This window comes from Protopterus annectens, chromosome 7.part0 (genome assembly GCF_019279795.1).
Source record: "Protopterus annectens isolate FY-2018-M chromosome 7.part0, PAN1.0, whole genome shotgun sequence".
Taxonomy (NCBI): Eukaryota; Metazoa; Chordata; order Ceratodontiformes; family Protopteridae; genus Protopterus; species Protopterus annectens.
Genome location: NC_056739.1, coordinates 1,418,129,886 through 1,418,141,910, shown reverse-complemented (window position 1 = coordinate 1,418,141,910; position 12,025 = coordinate 1,418,129,886).

Here is a 12,025-nt window from a genome sequence, read left to right as displayed (position 1 = left end):
ATGTAAACAAACTGGACAGTCCCACATTGGTATGTGTACACAACATTAAAATGCTTTACTGGGTTTTCCCAGAAAAATCATTTTTTTAGTTATTCATGTTTTAGTAAAATACAAAACTGATCACAATCAGTAACTCACATTATTTATCTGTTGGTTTAATCACACTCAAATATAAAATCATTTCACAATGAATAACACAGAACTAGGCTACACCTTTCAAGCACACACAAAACTCTTATATACACCTTTCCCCCAAAATAACTGCGCAGACCATCCAAAATATTTCTGTTTCTGTAATCTGTCAAATTATACTTCTATTAAATTTTAATAATGCAGCCAAACCACCCCAGTAGAAGTAAATATTAACATTCTGCATACAAATTGATTCCTTTTTTATGCATATAATCAGGTGTAATGATTAAGTGAATATAAGAACTAAAACTACCCAAATGACTATATGATATCCATGCAAATTAAGCATTTTGATTGTCCACCAACTCACGGCAGGGAAAGAATCAAACATCATTCTCTCCCCTCACCACCCTTTACACAGTCCTTAAACATTCGCAAAATAATGTAATGTGAATAAGGTAAAGGTAAAGACGTTAAGATATACATTCAAGAATGTGTACGCTGTGGAAAGTTAAAATCCCATAATGAGTTCATCTCCACCCCTACTGTACTTATTTGTTTATACTCACACAAACTCAGCAAAACTACTTTGTAAGACTCATTCTGTTGGTCTTACACACTAAACTTTTTTTTAAGTTATGCCAACATTAAGGCAAGCCATCACACTCGTTCAGGAGCTTCAGCAAATACCTTATAAACCATGCCATTCAGGAGAAAATATCCAAGCAAAAATAATACCGTAAGATCTGCAAAGAAGAAGCTAGCTTGTCCTTCCTGCTTGCAGAGCCATTCAAACAGTGAACTGGAAATGCGTGGCCTTGAGCTTAATTCTGACAGGCTGATGGCACTGATGTCATTGTGCATATGATGATGTCAGCTCAAAAAAAGAAATAAAAAAATTAAAAAAAAAAAGATGGGATAAAAATCGGAAATGAAGGGCTGCTACTTAGGAATTGTGGCACCCCATTATTTGGACCCCAAAACACGGTAAAAGCTGAGCAATTTGGTATGGTTGGGAGGTATGCAGGGATCATATGTCATAACTGAGGTCACAGTCACCAGTAAGTGATGTACTGAAAATTTCCACGTACCCTTCCCTCAGCATGCCAATATCTGAATGCAATGGCCAGTTGATGATGTACCTTTCCAAGCAGTACTGACAATTGCATGCAAGAGTATGGTCCCTCACAAGGACAATTCATGTCTTCAGTATGTGTTCAATGGGGATCATCTTGCAATGAGTGTCATTGTCGCCTATGGAATATAGGCTACTCAGAGGTAATCTGTGCCTTGTATACAGGGCAATGTGTGACCCCGCTTGATTGCATATGCTGCTTATCTGTAGGAAGCTTAATAAATAGATGACTCACTGTAAGGACATTAACCTAGTATGTGATGTTAGTACTACATGCTTGTGGCAGAGATTTGCCTAGCAGACTGAAACACAACCTTGGGACAGAACCCTGTCTAATGGTACACATAGCACCTCAGTGCACCTCAGCACATGCCATCTGTCTGATTGCCTGGGTGACCATGATCTCAACACACAGCATTTGTCTGTGTCCCTCTTGGACTGGGGTAATATGTGCTGATCTTGTAACCATGGATATGACCATGTCTATGATTGTGAGAGCTGTATGGCCATTATTCTAGTTCAGTTCAAACATCCTATTGTTCCATAACATGATGTATAATGCTCTAACAGGCTCACACACAAACATGACTATGTTGAGGCTAGCACCACTTCCAATCACTGCATACAGGATAAATCAAGGCAGACACATGTTGCAAGTTGGCTGTATGTAGATGTGAGCACTTATATATATAATGGTGCATACTGCAGATCACAGTACTTGCATGCAGCACACCTCATGTCTGCTCGTACTATCAGTTTAGGGCATATTATGCTTGATGACATAAGCAGGTCTTGTTGTGGTCAGTCCTTTGGGGGGGCCACATTTCCTGCTTTAGGTAAAATACTGCAAAATTCTTCCTATGTCTAAGTCACCAAGGTTATGCCATAATGATATATACACACACACCAAGTGTGCCGGAGTGTGATTAGAACCCCTGCCTATCTAATCTTATACATTATAGATCACAGTACTTATTGCATACCCCACAACTTATATCTGATACTACACTGTCAAATGGTAGTCTTAAGGTGCCTGACATCATCAGGCCTTGTAGAAGATGGCAGTTTAGAAGCCAGCAGCAAGTTACAGGCCCACATAGTGCATAACAATTTTAGGTGGATAGCCCATGAAAGCATGTCTGGTATTTTGCAGGGGAATACACACACACACACACACGCACACACACACACACACACACACACACACACACACACACACACACACACACACACACACACACACACACACATATCAAGTAGGCTTGAGTGAGATTAGAACCCTTATCTCTCTAGTTGTATACATTATAGATCACACTACTTATCATAGGCAGCATGGCTTATGCCTGATCCTATACTGTCAGCTGTAGTCCTAAGATGGCTGACATCATCAAGCCTTGTAAAAGAGGGCAGTTTGGAAGACAATAACCATTGCAGTTGGATAGCCCATGAGGGAATGTCTTGTTTTGCAGGGGAATACACACACACACACACACACACACACACACACACACACACACACACACACACACACACACACACACACACACACATGCAGGCTGGAGTGAGATTAGAATCCTTACTTATCTAGTCTTATACACTATTGATCACAGTACTTATTGCACAAGGTACAGGATAGGTCTGTTTTATATGTGATTGCAGGTACAGTACCTGTGTATTATACAAACTAGGCTTGTGTAGAATAGCATCTATGGCATGCAGAGTGATATTGTTTCATACTGTTATCTGCATCTAGTATAGTAGCAGTGAGATACATTTTTTATCCTAGCTATGTGTGTACAGTTACCAGTATGGCCACATGTAGCTGCTTGCAGTTAGATAGGCAAACCCGTGGGCATGGACAATGTGCTCTGTCCATACATGCATTGACAACATTATACATTACACCACCTGCTCACCTGTGTCTGTCTATGTGGTGACATCCAGCAGGCACATAGGTCTGTAGGTAAGTGGAGTATGTACTGTCATGCCCTTAGTTTGGATCCTTTGCGCAACAGTATGGCTGTGTGATAGTGCATATTTATTCACCATTATTAGGGTATGTCAGATAATACAGGCATCCATGAACATATTTATGTATGTAACAGGGATGTATATATAAATGTAGCTGTGTATTTGTATGCTATGTATATGTGTTATGTAGATATATGGGGGGAGTCTATGTATCATTTTAATATATATATATATCTATATATATTGGTACAATCTACTCTACATATTTCTGTATTATGCATATGAGAGCGAGAGTGACAGACAGATATGTATGCATATATGTCTGTGTGTATAGACATTTATACATAGCAGGTCATTTTGATGAAGGGCAACAGAACTGCGCTCATTTTAACTAAGTGTATAGGCATGACCAGTGGGATTGTCAATACCTATAATGTGACTCCAGGCCACACCTACCTGTATTCCAGTCCAGGATTTTGTATGTTCCAGACATTAACATCCGCCCCTGTTTCTGCAGTACTGCACTTCACTCAAAATTTCCATTTCATTCACCAGCTGTCTGCTGTACTTAATATGTTACTGAGGTTGGTAATGTTGCACCACCAACAGACTGACAGTCTGCATACCTCTCAACTGTCCCTATTTTCACAGAATGCCCAGAGTTTTGCCTCATATGTTTGGTCTGTTCCTCATACATTTGTGTTCTTCTGGTGAATTATTGAAAGTTAATGTCATTACATTATACTAAATACAGATAGACAATTGTGTTTCAGACTTTATATCCTTCAGAAAATATGTAATAATACAATACCTTTAATTCCAGCAACTTTCAAGGTTTATGGGAACAATATTTAAAATCTGCCTTTAGGTTTGGGCCTTTGTTCCCCCAATCTTTCTGGCTTTGTCCAATTTTTTTGCACTAAGAGGTTGAGAAGTATGACAGTCTGTGAAAACACCAACATAATACTACCTCACTTGCAAAAGTTGTGAGTAATTCCAGATTAGAACCATCAACCTATGAGCTTCCCTAGTCCACTGAGCCACACAGGCACCAGACAGAGAAGAGTCATTCATCACACAATCAACAGCATAAATATGTACATTGTTATCCTGTGTGAAGAGAGACATACAATATGTGAGCGATGTCTATGTTACAGCCCTGATTGCCTGGTCCACTAATATACCATAGCTGATTTTCTGTTAAAGTGGTTATATGGGTACACTGCTGGGTTGGGGGTGGAGCAACAACAGCACATGATCAGCTTTGGTAGACAGTTGTCCAAATATCATGTGTGCCCGCTGTTTAACATCTCCCTTGCTGATGTCATGAATATTCCAGCCATGAGTTCTAGTGAATATTAAGGGACACATACTATTGGATTGGATATGTGTGGTCCCATGTGGATGTTACATCTCTCCAAACAGCCCACTATATTTCCTTGCCCAACAGCAGCAGATCCATACATACAATACCGAATGGAGAGATGAAAAGTCAGCAAGCAATGGAGAGTAGTAGTGCTGAAATTGAATTCAATCTCAAGTCTTGGTGAGTACCTTCATGAGGTGGACCCTGTTTTCAAAAAATCTCATCAAGGCAACACTGATATATGGACTATATTTATATAGCATATATCATGGACAGAAGTAGGTCAAAAATTGAAAAAAATAGCTGGGTACACAAAACCCAGGATAAAAAATGTGCCCAATCCTGGTAGGCACACTGGTGCCAGGACTGGAAAGGATGACAGTGTAGAATCCTCAAAATATGGAAACATTCCTACAATGGGGCCAGGCCCAGGGGGAGGGTGACCCCCCTGTTGTAGAAGGAAGTAGCAGTCCACAAAAATCACAAAAACTGATAGGTTAAAGAAGAGCCCTAAAGATGATAATGTGGACTATTGAGGATATGAAATAAATTATGTATTGTTACTATTATGCAAAAAGTCCAGAATTTCCAGACACGAGATATACAAAATGATTAAGAGAGAAATTAGAAGAAAGAAAAATTCTTCTGCAAGAAAAACTGTCATAAGCTTCAAGTGAAAATTTGTGTTCATTAATGCAACAGATTTGTGAGAAATAAGTATATAAATCAAAAAATATTGATCTGCTTGGAAAAAAAAACACCTGAGGAAGTGCAAAAATATAAACAAGAAAACCAAGAGATATTTGAAAAGTATAAAAAAGAAATATGGATATGGGAAAGAAAGAGAGATTTGATATGGTGCAATATTTATGCAAAAGAGAAAGCCAAATTAATCAATGTAAAAAAGGCAGCCCCAAAGATATTTGAAGAGAAATACAGGCAAATGCATCCGGATATGAAACTTTTTGCAATAAAAAAAAAAATAATGTCACAAAGATGGAATGTAGAAAAGAAGATCATTAAAGGAGTAATTAAAAAAATAGAAGTTGAAGCTGTGGAGTGCCTGCGAAGTGAAGGATTTGATATAGAAGGTCTAACACAGGTTACATCACAGCAGGATGGAGTTAGTCCCCAAAGCAGGGAGAAACAGGAAGATCAAGAAATATCTAAAGAAGAAATCTGGACATGGGAAAGAAAAAGAGATTTAATATGGTGTAATATTTATGTAAAGAAGAAAGCAAAACTAACCAATACAAAAAGAGCAGCACCAAAGATATTTGAAGAGAAATACAGACAAAGGAATCCAGACATGGAAAACTTTACAATACAAAAAATAAGAAGACAAAGAGAAAAAGTAGAAAAGGAGATTAGAAATTAGTAATCAAAGGAAGGACACTGAGCAAACTCGGATCTATAATATATAACATTAAGTATCCTGTTTTTTTTTGCTTATTTTTTTCGAGTTATTTATAGCACTTTGTCTACTGCATACTTTTCTAGCTAGTTTCACTATGTGTGAGGTATTAACTGGAAAATGTCCACTTTTATTAAACATCTGTTTGGGTTGTTTGATTCTGATAACTTGTTTGCAGTTAAACACTTTCTCTAGCGACTCCTTTATCTGTTTAAAACTTTAATTTAAAGGCTCACTGCTGCTTTTCTGCTGTGAGAAACATTTCTGCAGTTTGCTTCCCACCCTCTCTCCCTATTTGTATGCTGGTCTTATAGTTGGAGGTTTTGCAGTTGCCCGCCCCTACTGCAAATTTGACCTGGGACACTCCTCCCAGTCTAGTGTTATTACCTCATTCTACCTAATACAGGGAGAACATTTGAGAAGGCCAATCCACTTCGTTTCTGCTCCTCCTTTCTCTCTTTCCACTTAAAAAAAAAAAAAATCCTAAGCTTGTTTCCTGCCTTTCCTGTGGGTAGTCTAGTCTGGATACAGATTTGCTGTGTTCAGGACAGTTTGTGGGCTTCTGAGCCCCCAAGCCTGTCTGTGTTGGACTGAAGCCTTCTAGCCTTTTGTTTCTTAGAACTAGCCAGATTTTTAGCTTCAGCACTCAAGTCTGTTTATTTCAACTCAGCACTTGTTCAGAACTAGTTGTACGCACTAAATAAGCTACAAATTACTACAGCACTCAACTTTCCTCACTTGTCTAGAGGAAAACATTTCCTAGTACTTAACAAATAAGCACCTATCCAGGCATGTCTAAGGGTCAGCTCCTGGTATTTTCTCCTGTCTACCTGATGAATTTGGGCATCTTGGGGCAATGCAGCAATTGCCTCATGTACACAGAAAACCCTCTCCTCCTACCACCCAACACTACAATCTGTGAGAGATGCACTTATATAGCCAAACTGGAAGCAAAGCTCTCTTCACCCAAGACTGGACTAGACAGTCAAGAGGAGAAGGTAAACACTTGCACCACACCACATTCATCACATAGTCCCTCAAAACCTACACCACCAAAACACACACATAGAAACACAAAACACACACTTACATTCAAGGAGGTTCTCAGTAAAAACCTGCCCAAGCAACAGGGACCTTCAAAGCAGACACACAAGCAACCTCCACCCCCCAACACAACCCAAATGACACATAGTCCACAAACTCAGTGTGCCACTCAACCACAGCCCATAAGGCATAACAACGTACCCAACACTCTAGTCATAGGTGACTCTATAGTCAGGCACATTGATGTTCCACTCACCAGGCTAAACAAGGGGAAAGTTACTGTCAGCTGCCTGTCAGGTGCCAGGATCCACCACATAATGCACCACTCAGGTCACTCCACAACAAGTACAAATATGACTCTGTCATTGTCCATGTTGGTGTGAATGACCTGAGATGTACCTCCCTCAAATACATGAAAAGGAACATGGAGGAGCAATCCGATCTTGTAGCCCAGGCAGGTATGACTCTTGCCCTGAGTAGCATCCTGCCATCACCCAGAATGACACCACAGTACAAGGACAAAATAATTGACTTCAACAATTGGCTAAGCTTCTGGTGTCATTCTAAGCGGATCTAGTATCTGTCTGCCTGGGATGACATGATCAAAAAACCACGATGCTTTGCCAGAGATAGCCTGCACCTGTCGCCCCTGGGATTCCAGATACTGGCTAAGGCTCTAGCCACCCTTATAGTACCTTTTTTAGGCAAGGTTCAAATGACAAATTCACCAGTGTAACAGGTACAAGCAAGCAGAATCTGAGGGTATTGCTACTTAATGCTAGAAGTCAAAATCTCAAAATGCACTCACTCGAGGCACTTTTTAAAATGGAGAACATCGACATCTGCAGTGACAGAGACCTGGTTCAAGACTCCAGAGAGTACCCCTGCATTACCAGGTTATAATTTATACCACACCTTTCGGCCACCTAACCTGGACTGAAACAATATAGGCGGAGGCGTGTCCATATTCATTAAGGATATCCACACCTCCAGGCTAGTTGCTCAGCATAATGCACCCAAGATTATCCAAGTGTAACTAACTCTGGGCAAGACCGCAATCCAAATTGTAGCTTGCTACAGATCCCCCACCATGCCCCAGGAATCCCACTACTTATTTCTTGATACACTGGAAAATATTAGGGTACAACCTAACACCCTAATAATGGGTGATTTCAACTACCCCACCATTAACTGGGAAAACTACTCATGTACCAACTCTTGTGCTCAACGTTTTCTGGAATTCATAAATTCCAATGTCTTGGATCAGCTTATCTGCACCCCCACCAGGGGCAGCAATATCCTAGACCTGGTCATTACCAACATGGGCAACTGGTGCTCCACACCAGAGGTCAATTCCTCGTTGGTCAGATCTGACCACAAGCTAATCACCCTAGACTTCCACATCCATCCCTACCCCCCATTAGGGAAACCACCATAAAAATATTTCTCCAAAGCCATCTTCACGCTTCTTAAGACAGAAGTGGCAAACTTCACGACACCCATGCTGATGGACAATAGAAGTATGGCTGCTGAATTCTACACAAATGCACTTTATAAGCACTTACACAAGTGCATGGATTGTGCAATCCCTAACAGAACCAAGATGCTATCCTCCAAAAAAAAGGAAGTCAAACTGGTGGTCCCCTGCCATAAACAAACTCTACAACAGAAGAAAGAAACTGTTGCAAAAAAGAGTAAAATTCCATGATTGGAGGAACTCCCTGGTCAGCCTCAGTAAAAAGCTGAGATCCCTCATAAAATCCTCCAAAGCTAGTTACAAAAACAAAATCACCACTGACTCTAAAGACAAGCACAAAGCATTCTATAGCTATGTCAAGAATCTCAATGGCAACACTCAGATCTGCTCTGAGTTACAGCACAATGGCACTAAATATACAGAACCAACTGATACTGCCAACATCCTGGGAGATAGGTTCAGTGCTAATTTTACCCCCCTCTCATCCCATAAAGGGTCCATCTCTATACCGGAAGAATGCAAATTTCCTGTAATCAAGGCTGCACAGGTAAAAAACACACTCTACAAAGGTAAGAACATAACATCCATGAGACCTGACAACATCTCAGTCTGTGTCCTACATGAACTACAGAATGAACTGACACCCCACCTAAGTACCATGTTGAATCATAGCCTCACCTCAGGCTATGTGCCCACTGAATGGAGCACAGTGATGGTCATCCCACTGCACAAAGGGGGAGCCACCACGGACCCCGGAAACTACCACCCCTTTAGCCTGATGAGTCTGGTATGCAAGGCTATGGAATGTATCATCATGGAACTTATAAACAATGACATTGGTAATCTCCAAACTCAGGACCCCACCCAGTTCGGGTTTGTAAAAGGCAGATCATGTCTCCTAAACCTGATAGACTTCTTTGAAGCGGTTACCAAAGCCGTTGATGAGGGTAAGATGGCTCACACAGCCTATCTAGATCTTGCCAAGGCTTTCAACACCCCCCCCCCACTCTGGAATTATAGATAAACTCACTAAACTAGGTATAAAACCCTATGTCACAAGATGGGTTGCCAACTGGCTCACTGACAGAACCCACACTGTGAAAGTAGCAGACTCCATATCCAACTTCAGACCAGTGACAAGTGGTGTACCACAGGGTTCAGTCCTGTGTTCTCTCCTGTTTGGTATCTACTTTGCTGAAGTACAAGCTAACACAGAAGGTCTTTGGCTAACAAAGTTTGCAGATGACTGCAAACTAGGAACCATAATCAAAACTCCAAAAGATGTGGACATCCTACAAAAGGGCCTCACTGAGACAGATGCCTGGGATCAAAGCCATGGCCTCAAGCTCAATGCCAAAAAGTGCATTGTCATCCCTTTTGGTAAAAACTCTGTACCCATGAACTACCACATAAAGGGTAGTCTACTTAACACTGAAAGTGTGATAAGAGACCTTGGAACACAGGTGGACAGTAGTCTCTCCTTTGATAATCACATCATCACAGTAGTCAGGAAATCCTTCTACATGGCACACTTCATCACAAAAGGTTTCTCATCCAGGAAAAAGGAGGTCATTGTTCTACCCCTCACTCATTAGACCCATTATAGAGTACAATGCCCCATTTGGTATGTACCTCACAAGACATCTACAACAACTGGAAAGGCAGCAGAAGTACCTCACAAAGAGTATTACCAGCCTCAAACAGATGCCCTACACAGATCGTCTCAAAAAACTGCAGCTTTACTGCGTTCCATATCGCCTACTCAGAGGCAATCTCTGCCTAACACACAAAGCGATGTCAAACCCAAAGCTTTTGGACATGCTCCACTTAACAAAATCCCAATCCCTCCGAGCTACATCGTCTAGGGACCTAAACCTTGTCACCACAATAAACAGAACATGCTGGATGGATAGATTCCTGTCCCAGAGACTTCCCATACTATGGAACAAACTACCTATCTATATCAAACAAAGCTCCTCATTAGCACTTTTCAAGACAAATCTTGCTGATTGGATGGGAGATAGGAAATTCACCCCAGGGATCACTTCTGCAGCTCTGCTCGACAGTGGCACATGAAAATAATTTTCTTGGGTGGCGAAAGCCAGGGTACCTTTTGGCTAGGCCTATATAGGCCCTAGGGCCAATAGCCTAGTACCTACCTATGAACCTATGAGAAGTTAAAGAAATAAAAACTTGATGTTATGGAGTACCTGCAAAGTGAAGGATTTAGTGTAGAAAGTCTAATTCAGAAAACAACGCAACAGGATAGAGTAATGGATATCCAAGTTAAGAGAAACCAGTGGAACAAGAAGCAATTGGTCAGGTGCCATATGAAGATAACTTGGAGCCTTCCACAGAAAACCAGTATAAATGTTCACTTGAAGCTAGACAGCAAGGGAAGGAACATGAAATTGTGATGCTGTCAATGTTGAGGACTGAAAGCCCAGGGAGTTCCCATATGATAGAGCAATGGATGGCACAGGATGAAATTGATGAGACTGTGTCACAGGAAGATGCTATAGAACCTTCTATAGAATGCTCGCAGGACCTGGAAAACAAGGGATGTGGCCTCAGTTTGGAAGAAAATGAGCTAAGAGAAGAATTGCTTGATTCAATAGACATGGACAGATATATCAAGATCAGTGAAATAAATAGACTGCAGAAGGTTAATAAAACCCAAAAAAGTCAAAAGTCTGATAAAAGAAATTAACATAGCAATTAGAACTGTTCATAGAGATCCATGGGATATAACAGAAGTAAACAGGCTATATTACTGTGTAGCTAAATTAATAACTGATAAATTTCTACCACAAGAGCACAGGGTAGTGAGGAAAAGGAAGGGGAGAAACTGAATAACGTCATGGAAATATTGAATAAAGAAAATTATAAAGCAATTAAGACTAAACCGCCCTAATCATAAAGTCCCTAATCTCCCTCATGCCATTCCCTAATGGCCTCTCTCTCTCTTCTCATATCTCTCCATATCACTACAACTCTCATCTCCTCCTGTATATTGTTTCTAATGAATTCATATTTCTGTTCTTTGCATATCATGGAAAAGTCAATTTATTTGTATGTCTTATTTCTGTCTATTACTATTATGCTACCAAGAATTTATCTGTATGTAAGTCTATGTGTTATTTGTTTTTTTTTTTGTGTGGAGCTTTTCTCCCCGGGCCTCCGCTGAAAATGGATATGCATCCAGTTGGACTAACCCGGTAAACAAATGTAAAATAAAATAAAATAAATAAATAAAGAAGTGTCACTGTTAGAAGATTATAGAAGAGGAAACAGATCAACAAAAATACTAAGAAAGATAGATGTGATAAAAGCAATGCACAGTATTAGAATAGACCAGGATCTATCATGCACTATCACAAATAAACTAACAATTTCAGCACAGGCAGAAACACTTAGAAGATATGATGATAAATATAGAGGAAAAGAGCAAAATAAGCAATTTATTGAGGACCCAACAAGGCGTTA